We start from the raw sequence: 13,041 nt of genomic DNA, 5'->3' as shown, positions 1-13,041 counted from the left end.
AGATTCGTCCACGACGCTCGTCCGCTACGACGCTCGCTCGGCGGGAGGTCCCTCGATCTTCCGTGCCGTTTGCTCGCACCGTCCCGGAACGGCGCGTTCCAAGCCGTGAATTTCGCTCGATACCAGACGTGATCATTTTTACACGCTTTTATTTAACTCACTCTGTTGTTGTTGTTGTCGTTGTCGTATCCTCAAATCTTGTAACTCCATTTTAACTCACTTCCCAATGTGGTATCGACTGCAAACTTGGTATACTTATGTCTTACTGATGACAATACTATATTCTATCATTATTTTTTTTTAACAATCTTTTTACACACTTTCTATTAACTCACTCTGTTGTTGTTGTCGTATCCTAAAATCTTGTAACTCCATTTTAACCCACTTCCCAATGTGGTATCGACTGCAAACTTCGTATACTTATGTGATACTGATGACAATACTATATTCTATCATTAAAAATAAAAACATGTAAACCATCTGTTTTATATGTTTTGTTTCGGCTTGGGTCTAATTGTCCACGCTCAACTGACGTTGGCTGTAAATCACCACGGCCCCTTACGTTATGGCAAGCTTCGGGGCCACTTCCTGGAGTCGTGGAGTTCTGCCATTACTCGTACGGTACATTTCATTAAAGCATGTTTAAAAAAAAAGTATTTTTTAATATTACTTATTATTACAAGACCGGCGGACGAAATTGAGAATTGCTAAACGGGCATTTTGGTGCTTTTTGGCACCCAAAATTGTGGAACAGCTTACAAGGAAATGTTATCGATGCTCCCGGCAGTTCAAGACTTAAGGCGTACTATTTTCAGATGGCGTATGAATAATTAAAATGAACAGGACAAAAAAGAAGAGAAGACATCCAAGCACGTTTTATCTTTGTAATTTGGATTATTCTCGTTTGTTGTGAAATTTGCGATGTTTTTGAACACTGCAAACTTGGTCTGCGGCCGTTTCTGTACAGGCCCACTGTGCGGGCGGCACGAAGATGCACCGCATGGGAGGCGCGTCGCAAAAAACCAATGGCGATGATGACGAACCCCCTTCCCCCCCAGCCACCCGTGCTGTCGACTCCCTGCTGCCCCTGTTCCGAGTCCAAGCTCGGTGATGACCGACCAACCGACCGACCGATCCTCACGCATCTACAAAATAAACAACAGCAGTGGCTCTTCCACTTCAGAGCGCGTGCGGAGAGGCCAGAAGAAGAGTGACCTCTCCACGCGCTGTGCACGATGGCCACCGCCCCCGAACGGCACCCATCGTGAACGTACATTCTGTTCCGAGGCCACGGTGTTTACCATCGACGAACGCGTCCCAGTTCTGTTGCCACCCGCGATCGGGCGATACTCAGGCACGAATTACCGAAAGACGACGCCGTGAAACATCGCATCTCCACGCCCGCCGTCCGCTGTGGCCGGTCGGGCCTCAACATTTTTTTCTTCTTTCGGTGTTATTACGTTGCCCGGGGATCTTCGGAACTATTTATAGGCATTGCGATAAGAGGCTAACGGCTCTGTAAATTCTTCCAGGTTCTGCTTCGCCTCCCCTTGTTGAATTGGAAGAACGACCGAGGCGTCATTCCCCGAAGGAGGTATTTAAAGTTTCCGCGCAAACATTCCAGCAAATAGTGCGCGGATTTTCGGCAAATTGGATCCGACAACTGAACCCCGCTTCGTTACCGACCAAGTGGATAGTTCGGGGCCGATGCCGATGATAGAAATACATCCAAGCGTGTGATAGAAATACGCTGATCCCTCGGTTAACGATATTAATTTGGAGCAGAAAAACCCATCTTTAATTTAAATTATCATAAATATAATTATAGGAAATACATGTTAAAGGCTTAATTTGTTCCAAAACGATCGGAAGTTGACCTTTTTCACCATAAAAAACATAGTTTATATTTAAAAATGCAATTTTTATAAATAAACGGTATAAGAACATATTAAAGCATTAATATTAATAGCAACATGGGTAAATAAAGATTAAATAGAGCTTAACATAAGAACTAAGAAGATGAATGACTTAAAGGGTTGATGGAGAAGTTGGGGTGGGAGAAACGTTTTTTTTTTGCAAGGAGACCCTCCTTCCATCAGAACCTCTGGATGTTCAGAGGTGGTGGAGGTTGAGGGGTCAAAAAAAGGCGTCGCTGATTGGCTGAGGTCTGCAGCAAAGCAAACGTTAGCAGCGCTCCGATTGGCCGAAATCGGCGGGTCCGTGTGATAACGTAAACATATCGTTGATCGAAAATGCATCGTTAGCAGAAGCAATGGGACCCTATGGGCGGCGAATCGTGAATCGAAATGTCGTTAATCATTGGCATCGTACACCGAAGGACCACTGCATATCTACGGTATGTTCGCAGGCAGTAATTGACTAATGAACTTCAACTGGCAGGCACCTTGATCAGGAGGTTGGGGATTTGCGAAGGTGAGTACCGCTGTGTGGCGGTTGTCCTACGAAGAGACTCGCCCCCTGCCACAGGAATGTAGAATTCCCACTGTGGGCTCAGGCCCGCAAACAGGAGGTAACCACCGCTTCAATGCTCACCTGAGCAACAAAATCTCACTGACGAACGAACTTTGACCTTCAACACGCGACTGGGGGGGGGGGGAAGGAAACCCCAGGGCGGCCACTCGCTGGAGACGAGATGTGCGACGGGTTCGCGGGACCGCCCGTCACGGGCCAACCGTGTTTGGCTTACATGGTGTGTGTGTGTGGGTGGGGGACGGCATTGAAATCGGGGTGAAACGAGATTGTCGCAACCGCTCATAAACCCAGGCATGTGTCCCCACGACTTCTGTGAGCATTTAAAAAAAATAAAAAAAAACGAGCCAATAAATCAATCCCCGACGGGATTTAGGGCCTTTAATCGTGTGTCCTCAGAAGTGTGCCGACTCAACTGCCTCCTCTCTTCAGCCAAACCTCACCGCATTTACTGCTATGCCCGCCTCGGCAACGGCGGCTGGCGGCGTCGGCTGCCGACGGTTCGGCAAAACGCCCCCGAGCGGTCTGCGCACCTAACCAGCTATCGCTGTCAGCGGCATTAATCATAATAACGAATCGTTTCCGATTGGATGGGATGGCGCCACACGTGTCTCCCCCGCCGAGTGCCCTTGTGATCCCGCGATCCAGGACGTTATGCGCATAAGAGCTTCGAGCCACAAGGCGTGTCGGGGGTTTAACCCGCGCAATGCTGCGGTTGTACAAAGGACGGTGTCCGCTCGCCCTCTCGCTAACCCGCCCGCCCACCCGCTCGCCCGCCTGCCCGCCCGCTTGCCCGTTCGCCTGCCCGCCCGCCCGCTCGCCCGCCCGCTCGCCCGCCCACCCGCTCACTAGCCCGCTCGAGGCCGTTCAACGACTTCAGATGCACATTTCCAGACACTTCGAAAGACGTGGGTAATCGCTTGTGTAAGCGGCTTTTTACCAGAGTCCTCACTAAACCGACCAATTAGGACTGCCTCTTCTTTCGTATAGCTGATGAAAGATGCAGAGCAGCAGCAACAATTTCACATTTACGGTGGTCAAGCCAAATAATCGCGTCAGGACGAGCCGAGCGTATCGCTGCGATGTCTCCTTCATATTTGTGGATCGGGCATTGCGTCGTTGTACGTTGTATGGTCTGTTCTGGATGGCCAAAGTCGCACACTGCCATGGTTTGTGCAGTGGACGCGATTTAGTGTGGACAATGAGCTTCGTGGAAGGTCAAACCTTGGGATCTTTTGCGTTGGGACTTTCACTGGACTGCTGTTCAGACGCAAACAACATGTCCGTCATTTTCAATAAGCGGAGAAACGCTCATCACATATCAGTGTCAGACGTAGATGAACTAGATTAACTGAATTTTTACTGGTAGGAACCTCCTGGTTACACCAGCCCACAGGGGATTATTGTGTCCGTCGTGCAAAAAGGGGTTGGGTGGGGAGGGGCTGGGTGGGGAGGGTGGGGCTGGGTGGGGGGTGAGAGGGGTGGGGCTGGGTGGGGAGGGGCTGGTCACCCCGTTGTGCCCTTATAAAACTCAACGTTTAACCTACTCACGCCGGCTTGTGCCCGCCCTCACAGTCGGGCATATTTGCGGAATACACCACGCCGCCGTTGACCCTGGCCATTGACCGAGCAACCCAACGTTCCTACCAACTCCCTCCGCAGGAATGTGTTTTATCCACGCTGGGATGGCGGCGATGTTGCATTCAGTTTTGCGTGTCAAGCCGCTGGATTATTCCGTAGAGGGGCCATGCCTATTCTTACGATGCCCTTTGGAACTTTTGACGGTGAGGTTGCCCTCACCTGTCGACCGTCTCCCGGGTACAAGGGACACTGCGTGAAGATGCGACAGACTGGCATCGCTCGTTAATCCAGGCGTCAAGTCGTGGGCAGTGACATCTACTCACCGCGGGACATCGTGCCTGGTCATCGCAGGGCTGCACCGTTAACTTTCATCGCTCTGACTTCACCAAGTTATTCCAATCAATTCCTGCAGTTCACGTCTATCGATTGTTAAAATGGCCATGCCTTCAGGAAATCTGACGTGGTTAATAATTTCTGCAATTACAGCAACGCCTTTATTTATGCGGGAACCAATATTCACCTTCCAATGTAGTTGTGAATAACGTTGGGAAAGCGTGTCTCCTCCTGCGATTCTCCCTCCGGGCTGAATGCTGGTATGGGTTTGACCTACAGGCTTTCACAACCAACACTATGGTTCATGATCGGTTTCTTTTGGGTTAGATCATCGTTTGAACTCCCGACGATGCTGGCTGTAATTTCCAAAGAAACGTCTTCGCACAAAAACAGTGAACATTTTTTCCTTGCTTTGCAACATTCACCCTCCCCCGGTGTTTCTGATACATAAAATCAATTGGCACATTTTCCCACAACGTCACATCTCGATTTGATGGGCTCTGTCATCAAGTGATGGAGGGCTAACGCTAAATATTGACATTATACCAACACACTCTAACCCAAAATAAACCAATTATTAACCTCCAAATATGACTTTGTAATCGAGTACCAAACCCAGAATGGTCGTTACCGGTCCAGTAATTGTGTTGAATCAATCCCGCTGAAATGATGTACTCCCAGAAGGCCGTGAGGCTGATGGGATGTGCAAAAAAAAAAAAACTTTTTACTAATATTACGGCGGAGGGTTCAGATGTGCGCAGGAGGCCTATTGGGTGCCGAGTTATTTTTCTACGAGACAAGATCCCCTTGGTTGTTTTTGGGTTGCGTCTTCGACTTGTTTGTTGGGGGGCGAGGTCACTTTGCGGCGGGGGCGAGTCCCTCCTGCAATAGTCAGCAGTCCGCCTTGAGTGCGCCGCGCTTTCACCGCATGTCGTTCCAAGATCATTCTGGTTTTAGGGGGAGAAAAAACCCCCAAAAATATCGACCGTCTGACCGAGCGACCGACAAAGGTGACTTAAAAACCCAGTGAGCAGCATGGTTAAGTAAAAAAAAAACTCAGAACATCTGAAGAAAAACAAGATAAATGCTCTGGACTGTGCATGGCGGCTTGTTTGAAAGGACCTGGAGCCATTTCATAAACCAAATGTCTCTCGGCGAACGTGATCATTTTTCTTTCCTTGGCCTTTTCTAAAGTTTTTTTCTTTCTCCCCCCGTCTTTCTCTCTTTCAGTCGTCCTCCTTAAAGAGAAAAAAAACCTCCTCCTCCTCGTTCTCTCCGTCACTCAGCAGGACGATCTCTGGGCGACAGACGCTCGGTCGCGTCGCGCGTCGCTGTTTTGGCAACGGATCGCGCGGCGCGAGAACTGGAGCTCTTTGTGTGTTTTTTTTTCCCTCTCTCCCTCCGCCGCCGAGGAACACACTGCTCGTGTTGTTCGCGCTCTCGTGCGACATCGCCGACAACGAGGACGACACATTCCGCTCGCTCGCCCGGTACAAGGTGACGTCACCTTGGCGCTTGTACCAGGCTAGGTGCAACTTGGAGGCCGCGTGGAGTGTCCAAGGCTCGCTCGCAGGAGATGGCGGAAAAGATGCTGATGGGTTGTAATAATAATAATAATAAGGCCGACATATTTATCCAGCAAAGATTCAAAGAGTCTTATTTTTCAGGATGGTCCTGCTGCTTTATGATGCTTGGCGACGACGATTTTGGGGATGTGGGAGGGAAACGCTGGAGAATCCGGAGACATTTATTCTCTCGACCTTTTCGCCACTCACTGCTGCGGGCCCCTCGGCGAATTTGATCGGTCGTCGCGATTGCGAACGACACGCCGTCGTTTAACTTTCCCCGCCGCTGCGCGAACACTCGCTCAGAAGTGGACGAGGCAGTCGCAGGGCGACGGGGACTAAGCCGCGCGATATCGAGAGCGATCCGGTCGATAACCTTGACGCTCGCGGGCACGGCCGACCCGATTGACAATCGCCACGCAGACGACCGCAGCAGCACGGTGGGAAAAGTGGAAGGGCGGTCGACGAGCCGAGAAGCAGCGGGGGCCCCGCGCTTCCCACTGACGCGGGCCTTTTGCCTCGGTTCCCAGGGCAGGATTGGCAGCGGCGGCGTTTAGGCCAAGCGACGGTGACACAACCGCAGGGCTGGATGATGAATAGCGGTCGTACGCTAATGTTTGTGTTACCGAGCCACTAAAAATAAGCCAGTTGGAACTGACGATTTCTGAACTGTGGAAAAACAAATGGAATATATGCGCGTGTCATTTTCATCACCATCAGCCACGATCTATACACAGTTGGATGAAGGCCTCCTCCGCAAGCCGTCACCATCTCAGAGTCTCGTGATGCAACAATCCGTCCGGCTCCCGCAGACGGGCAGATTTCATCGCGCAAGTCACAGAAAACGTGAACATCGGTGCCAATTCACCCCTCCCCTCCCATCCCAGACCCCCCCACTCCACCGCCCCCCTTCCGTTTCGCGGCACACGGCCAACTCTGAAACGTCACTCCGTCGCTCGGGTTACCACGACAGCGGTAATTTAGCGAGTGCCAACATATACGCGTGGCATCCTAGCCGGGGCACCCTGAAAAGCCCACCACCAACACCGCCACCACCAACACCGCCACCCACCACCGTAACCACCGCTACCACCGCCACCACCACCGCCACAGCCGCCACCACCACCTCCACCACTGCCACTGCCACAGCCGCCGCCACCACCACCGCCATCACCACCGCCATCACCACCGTCGCCGCCACCACTGCCACTGCGTGCTTGACTATCTCCCCGCGCCGCCCCTCTCCCTCCGTCTTCCATCACCGCCGACCTTTCTCCAAGCAGCAGTGCCACACCGCCCCCATCGCCCCCCAAAGCCTTGACTGAAGATGAGCGATAGTCGCTGATAAGGGGCAGCACAGACGAAGCATTGTGTCGTGGTGCAGCTCGCGTCCGAGATGCGTTTCACGTCGGTGAGGATGAGGAGAAACTTGAAATTGGGTTGAACAAAAGAGGCATGAGAATGTCGTGTTTCATTTCCAGACTGTAACCATTCGGGGCGAGTCTGTCTGTAGGGCAGCCATAGATGAATTCTCCACAAAGTGGTACCGATTTTAGGCACCGAGGAAGGATGATGGGTCGAGTGAACCCCCAACCAGGATTTGAACTCTCACCTTTGCGTTTGGGAACCTGGCCGGTTCCGTATGGGATCTTTAATATAGGACACTAGTTATAACGAGCTATATTCCTATAACGAAATAGATGGGCAGATTAAATAATCATAAAAAATAGAAATGCGTACAGTATTCGCTCACTCGACTCAATTTCCCAAGCTCCGTGGTCCTCTGTATATTAAGTTGTTTTCTGCCAATTAATGAGTGTTTACACATGCGGGAGGAAACTGGAGCACCCGCAGAAAGCTGACATACGCGAGGGGGCAACACTCTATCCCAAACAGATGGAACGGGTCGCCATGCCCTGGTGAGCCAGGGTATGGCTTTCCCCGACCGCTCACAGGAAGGGGAGTTTCACAACATGATGTGTGATTCACCAACCCTCGCCTCCACAGCACAGGATATGGGCCATGTGGATAGCCACCACCACCACCGCCACCACCGCCCGGCTATAAACGCCTAAGACAACTATACACAAACACACAGAGATTACAACCCAGGGGGGGAGACTTAGAAGCGTACACAAAGACACTCGTACACACACAGGCAAGACTAACATCGCGTGTGTCTCGGCCATGCACACGGACAGTAGAACTAACCCAATACGCATGACCTGAGCGATGCTCTGGAAGGGCTAGAGAACTGAACTTTGCAGTCAAATCTCTGTGATTACAACAGGGAAGGAAAAAAAAAACACGTGACATTTGGGCCTTCAAAAGTTGGGGCGGGATTTAAGTCTGGTAACAAACACTTACTAAACGTATGCACCTCGGTTGCCAGAATGTGCTCCCTGGACAGAAGCTCCCTTCGTGCTGCTGTCCGGATATGGAAACGGCGTCCCTGAACGCATTGTCGGCACGAGATCACTGGTTCTGCCGAGCTCACACACGGGACATCTCCTAGCTGCAACACACGCCTTGTAGGGACCGAGACTTTGAGCTGCAGTGAACTGATGATTATGCCGATTAGATGTCCTAAAGTCTGATACTGTTGTTCATAATTGCACCCAATAATAATTGAAACATAAATAAATGAATTCGCCGGCGAATCGAGTAAGGTGTCGTACTGCGGGACAGGCCATTTAACGGTGATGAAAAGTGGACGAAGCCCATGACAAAGATTCCCCCTTGGACCTATGACGGCCGACATGGCACAGGAGGGGGTGGTGTGGCGAGCACCATGCTCGACAGCATTTGTCTCCCCAGTGCTGTGTATGTTTATACACTGCACAAGGTACTTGTTTATGGCCGAGTCGACCTAAAGGCAAGGGCCAGGATCGGTTTATACATTCACCACCGTTACTGGTCGCGAGCGAGAATTTAACTCGGGTGGCCGGGTTCGTAGCGCAGAACGCTAAACACTGCGCCATCACCCCCCCCCACACTCACACAGAGATGGCCCAACCAGTGGGATAAATGAGGGAAGGTCCTCAATGGCAGTGGTGTGGTGGGAACGCTGCATTGGGCTGGGCGGAGCCGCCCCGTCTGCCGCAGGCCCCGGGGTTTACGGACGGCCGAGCGACCCTTGACCCTGAACCCTGACCCCTCCCCGTCTATCCTCACTGGCAGGTGCAGGTGGTGGAGTGGGGGGGAGGGAGGCGTGGGGAGGGGTGGGTTGTGGGGGGGGAGGAGGGCTGACCAAGTGGTCGGGGGAGAAGGCTGGCATCCGTGCAAAAATATTTCCCAAGAAAGGTGACGGAAGTTTCATATAATTCCCACGGGATTGACGAAACACTTTCAAGAGCGAATGCCTCTGGCTTTGTATGGATTTGTACGGATTTGGGGTGAGAGGTCGGATGACGAGAGGAAGCCTCCACAACTCAAGGCGCAAGCGGCGGCCGTCGGTGCTGCGGTGCTTTGGCTGCGCCGCGTCCCAGGCGGCCCCCGACTCGAGGAGGCCGAAGCGGAGCACGTGCCCACGTTTAGAGACATCTTCGAAATTGACGGTTCAGATAATTAAGTGGGGCCTGGGCAGGACGCGTCGCCGTAAGGGACGATTCGCCGGTGGTCAAGACCAAAGTCGGAGAGATGGAGCGATCAAATCAGCTCGAGTGACGGTGTCCGTATGGTTTGTTGCATCGCGGGAGAACGGCGAGAGATGGCGACGGCTCGGAGAGGGCCTTCGTCCACCAGTGGAAAGATCGCGATTGATGGTGATGACGATGGCATCGATGGGAGTACGGACAAACACGCTTCCCATCGTTGTTGTGACGCCTAAAGGCGAGGGTCTAGAACTGAACGAACTGTTGCTTGCAATTGATTGCATGCAACTAGAATCGCTTATACGTGGACGTCTCTGCGATGGGAGACGTACTTGCGCGTGCGCGCGCGCACACGCACGTACATACACGTGACAGATCGCTCAGGTGTGACGGTGCCTGTAGGGCAGCCGAGCAAGCGGGATCGCCCGCGGAAGGGGGAGGAATGTGGGGGAACCGTGAGAGCTGCCGTGCCGTGCCGATGCTACGACACACACCGTACGATGCGAGGTTCACGATGATCGTGCCGCCTGCTTTGAAAGATATCCTTTCGTTGGGATTATCACGGCTCATTATTATTTCATATTTGATTTCTTACCAATATATGGAATAACAAGGACGTGAAGTGATGGTCTAAAGTTCTATCTGGGGCAATTTACGGCACAGTGGTTTGTACGCTGTCATAATTTTCGTAGTTTGCTTAATTACGTAACTATTTTATCGCATAACTGACAGGACGTGTGATAAGCAAAACAGATTGTAACGATTAGAAAAGATATACCGGGCTGAAGTTGAGTGAACTGCAGTGGAAGAACCTGAACACAATATTTGTTTGCTATGGGGGTTCAGAAAAGCACAAAGGATGATTCGTTAAAACAGTCAAATACCAATTCAACACGTAGGTAGGCCTTTCGCCACCAAGTATTGTGATTCATAATTAATTTATGCTCTTTAAGCTGCATCCAAAGTGTGCTTATTGTTGGCCGTTGATCGACAAAAACAAACAAAATAAAACCCCCAAACAAATCGGAGGCCACCTGAGCAGACGAGCTTGGCGGCTTGCGCCGGAGATCCTTGAAACGTCGCCCGCTCCGACCGCGGGGCGGGCGACGCTCCGCGGGACCCTCGCATCACGCACCGCCGCACACGCTGACGTGCGCGTCGCCCCCGCTCTCTCCTGCTGCCGCTCCCCCCCATCCCGGAAACTCCTTAACCCCACCCCACCTAACCCCCCCAAACCCCCCCCCCCACCCACCCCGCGACATTCATCACTCAAGGTCACGTCGAGAAAATGAAATTAAGCGTGGCACACCGCGCTCCCACCACCGTAGCTCTTAGATTTTTAAAGGCGCACTCAGGTTATTAAGACGATGCAGTTGTGCGTCTCCCGTTCCCTCCGACGTCGCACGAGTTCGGGCAGGGGGGGGGGGGCGACGAGACGAAGGTGTAGCTAATAACGGTAACGATGATGATGATGATTATACAAATGTCAAGCTAAGGTAAACGTCGCGGGAGGCAGCTGCAGCGCTCATCACCCCCAGCAAGTCCCGAGACTCAGGAAGGAGGATCCTGCACAACTAGGATGGGTCGGGGTAATTTCATGAGCGAGTGCTTTCATGCCGGGAGGAAACTGGAGCTCCCGGAGAAAACCCACCGCCGCACGAGGGGAGACGCTCTGCAAACTCCACGCACACAGCAGCTGACAAGCCCCCGGTGGTCATTCGTTCAAAGAGAAAAACGAGTCTCAAACGTACTTAGCTTCCGACATCCGACAAGGTAGGGTGTGAGGCCAACCCACGTTGACACGGCAGGTAAGGGTGCAGACCCTGCAATTCTTGCTTTCTCCTGCCACTGCTAGAGAAGCCCTCCAGAGGGAATTCTCTTGGCCTAATCTCCAAAGCCGGTGAGACATCTCGTAAGAGGGCGAGAGTGCCTCCCCACGCTTTACCCCGACCACGCGGGACCTGTCGATGGACTCACTGCGCCGTGCCCGTGCGCACGAACGGGGGACAGAAGGTGGGCGGTGTGGTGGGCGGGGGCGGTGCGAAACAACTTCAGAAATTCGCCTCTCGATTCGAGTCGAGCGCGCCGACCTATCATCGCGTAACGAGCGAGCGAGTGGCCGCCGTGCTTTTAGGCCTCCGCTGAAAATAAAGAACAAAAATATATCAGAAGGAATAAACAAGGATGCCTTGCAACTTGGGAAGAAGTGTAAAAAAAAAGAAATAAAGATCCCTAGCACCTTTAAATAAAGCAATTTGTTTAAACTGCACATTACATTATGTTTGGCAGCGCCGGTAATTTACGGGGGGAGCGAACGGGGCCACGACTCAAAACCTGTTACGAAAAAACCCCCCCAAAACAAACGACGCGTGCTCCCCTCCCCGTCCCGTCGCCCCCTCCCCGGGGCGATCGATCCCGAGCGGGGAGACTGCTTTCATTATTAAATCGATAACCCCAGCATTCGGCGAAAAATAATTTACCGCCACCGAGTAGCCCCGAACGATCTCGGGGCCACGCAAGCGCAACCTCTATTCTGCTACCTCCGCCCCCGCCCCACCCCTCCCTCGTCTGCCCTCTCACCTACCGCTATCACCCCCTCCCCCCCTCAGCCACAACCGCCACTACTGCTACCGCCACCGCCATTCTGCTTTCACACAGATCCCTTAATGGAGCCAATTTCATTATTTTTCTCTCCCTCCCTCCCTCCGCCCCTCCCTTGTTGGTCGGTTTTTTTGTTTGGGGGGGTGACAGTTACGTCTGGTTTCAAACGACGACGCAATCGGCGCTGCGGCACAAACCCCCCGCGAGATAAGAAGCATCGTGTGGCTGTCCCTCTGCTCAAAGTGGCCCGTAATTAGGATGATTGAGGAGGAGAAAAAAAGGTGGAGGATGGAAGCGGAGGAGGTGGTAAAAGCGCGGGCCTGGAAAGGGGGACGTGGAAGCGGGTGGTGGTGGTGGTGGCGGTGTCGATGGTGGTGGGTGGTGGCAGTGTTGGTGGTGGGAGGGCGAACGCTCACAATTAACGGGCGCACGATGATGAGACAAATGCGGTCCTCGATCGCAGCACACCCGGCGTGGAGGAGAACGGTTTTGAATCCGTGTCAATGACCGTCTATGACACACGTGCACCCAACAGGAGTGGACATTGCCAAGGGAAATGCAGCAAAATATAATACTTAACACTGAGATAGGGACGAGCCACGGCCAGACGGGACGAGGGCCGCTGGGGCGAGACTCACGGCGGCACTCCAATGAGGAACGCTCCCCGCGGAGATGGAGCGACGAATTCGAGGGCGTCACGGTGGCAAGATGTCAACTGCCTCGCCTGATATACAGGAGGTTGTGGGTTCGATCTCGAACCTACTGGATATTTGGAAATTTGGTGTCCATCTCTCCCCGTGGTCGCGTGGATTTTTCCCCTCCACGTTTAGAATCAACGTGCGTTCATAGAGTATTTGGCTAATGCAAAAAAACATCCA

At 52.5% G+C, this 13,041-nt stretch overlaps 1 protein-coding gene across 5 annotated transcripts in view; it reads right to left on the bottom strand.

Moving 5' to 3' along the window:
* Positions 1-13,041, bottom strand: part of LOC144734938 (S phase cyclin A-associated protein in the endoplasmic reticulum-like) — a 229,050-nt gene that overhangs the window by 87,040 nt on the left and 128,969 nt on the right. The gene's annotated exons all lie outside the window — the stretch shown is intronic.

This window comes from Lampetra planeri, chromosome 53 (assembly GCF_965212315.1).
Source record: "Lampetra planeri chromosome 53, kcLamPlan1.2.h2, whole genome shotgun sequence".
Classification (NCBI taxonomy): Eukaryota; Metazoa; Chordata; class Hyperoartia; order Petromyzontiformes; family Petromyzontidae; genus Lampetra; species Lampetra planeri.
The sequence above is the reverse complement of the archived record's forward strand: the minus strand, read 5'-3'. Positions and strand labels throughout refer to the sequence as shown.